At 38.8% G+C, this 2,103-nt stretch overlaps 1 non-coding gene across 1 annotated transcript; it reads right to left on the bottom strand.

Annotated features, from left to right (window-relative positions):
- Positions 1-251: 251 nt before the first annotated feature.
- On the bottom strand, positions 252-313 carry LOC138388947 (U7 small nuclear RNA). Its single transcript, XR_011234400.1, has one exon. It is a non-coding gene; the product is annotated as a U7 small nuclear RNA (small nuclear RNA).
- Positions 314-2,103: the final 1,790 nt, after the last annotated feature.

The raw sequence follows: 2,103 nt of genomic DNA, 5'->3' as shown, positions 1-2,103 counted from the left end.
AATCTAAGATTCAAACTCAGTCCTCTCTAACATCAAAATCTAAATTTTCCCCTCTAAAATACTGCTACTACTACTGCTAATTTACCTTAGTTAAGCACTAATTATGTGCTAGGCCAGGTACTAAGTATTTTATGTGAACTGTCTCATATAACTCTTATGCTAACTCTGTAATATTGTGCACATGGAAAGGGGGTGATACCTTTCCTCCCCATCATAAAGGTTCATGTTTTTGTTTTTTTTGTTTTTTTTCCCTGGGTCTTCTGGTGAGGACTGGAAAAACTGCTCGACAAATTCTAAAAGAGCTGTAACGCTAGGGGTCATGGTTAACATGCCTATAACAAAAGACAGGTCGACAAGAGAAAAGCAAAACACATTAGTTATGTGCACGGGAGTCATACAAAAATAAATAGAAAAAACTCAAAGAAAAGGCAAAATAGTTGACCCTTAAATAACTTCTTCATTGAGGACACGACAGTGTGTGTGGCGGGGCAGTGCTGTAAAAGAATGGGCCCAAAGACCAGACGATGGTGTGTAAATGATTCTCTTTGGAGGCTGAATGAGACCAAAGGATAAATAATAGCTGTGGACCAGTTACTGCAAGGTGAGGACAGAACTACACTGTGAACAAGGGTTGTCTTATGCCGATACAGCCCCCAGGTAACCTCTCGCAGCTGTCCACGGAAGAGCAGATGAAAAGTCCGTCTGGACATTGCAGGGACTCCCAAGCTCTTCTCTTCTTTGTGGTTCATCTTTCCTGGTTACTTAATGAGACTCTTAGGGAAGGGGTTTTAAAACACTTGCATTTCTTTTAGAAGAAGTTTTCTCGGTAAGGTAAGGGGACTTTTAGAAAGAGTCCTTCCTGGTGCTTTGGAAAGAAGGAGGATCAGAGAGATGAGAGAGTGGGGAGAAGGTCAGAGGGAGACCTTGGGCCTCCTTCATTACTCCAGCATGTCAGGGTGCCATATTTTGGGGTATCAGTTTCTTGGCCCCAACAAGGTAAACAACTATTATTACAACCATTTAAACATTGAAGAAATAAAAGCAGAATGAATTTATGCAAGGTCACACAGCTAGTTACCATATTTGTCAGGAAGTGTCAGTGTGTGGACACATTATATTACAAGATGACTTTGTATTTGAATATACTATGTAGGTTTGAGATAGACTCCCTTAGTACCTATCATAGTCCTACTGGTGAATATCGCAATGGTGGCAGTATAGTGTATTGGTTAACATTACAGGCTCTAGAGCCCGATTGCTTAAATTCAAATTTCAGCTCTGGTACTTCTGGCTGTGTGACCTTAGACAAGTTAATTAACATCTCTGTGCCTAAGTTTTCTCATCTCTAAAATTGGAATAATTATAATAGTTATGAAAATTAAATAAGATAGTTAAAATTAAAAGATAATAGAATTTAAGTGCTCCCTTATAGTAAAGCTTCAGTAAATGTTAGCTAATATCCAAAAAAGTAATAATAATAATGACAAAAGAATTAAATAAAAGATAACAGAAAATAGAGGCATTTGCTCCTAGAGGCAGCTGTAAGAAAGAAGGAGACTTCTGTTGGAAAATTCCAGTTAGGCTTTTTCATCTGTTAACATTTAGGGTACAGGGAAAAGTGGAAAACACTACAAAAGCATAGTAACTAAATTTTGACTTTTTGACATGTCTTAAAATAATTAGCTATTGAGTCTTCTACTCCTGCAAAAATCAAGTGAGCTACTAGCTCTCTGCTGGGTGGGCCTTCAAATAGAAACTCAATTCACACAAAGAACTGGGATTGCTTTTCTAGCATTTAGGAAAACAAAACCAAAGAGAGTTAAAAAAAAAAAAAGAAAAGAAAGAAAGAAAGTCTGTAGGCATGGCCCAGAGAAGGTTTGAGCTTGCAAAGGAGCTGAGTTGAGGAGAATACCTTTTTCAGATCTCCAAATCGACGCTTACAAGTGCCTAAGCTTGATGACTTTAGCTCATTCTAAATAAGACATCTGTACCACATCTGGTAAGACAGGAGCTGGGGGATACAGAAAGGCAATGGGGGCCCTGAGAGCAGGAGTGAGTGAGTCACACAAAGTGGCTAGAATCCAGGTTTCCAAGCATGATTCG

The sequence above is a fragment of the Eulemur rufifrons genome, chromosome 7 (genome assembly GCF_041146395.1).
Source record: "Eulemur rufifrons isolate Redbay chromosome 7, OSU_ERuf_1, whole genome shotgun sequence".
Classification (NCBI taxonomy): domain Eukaryota; kingdom Metazoa; phylum Chordata; class Mammalia; order Primates; family Lemuridae; genus Eulemur; species Eulemur rufifrons.
Note: the sequence above shows the minus strand (reverse complement) of the source record. Positions and strands in the feature narration are given on the sequence as shown.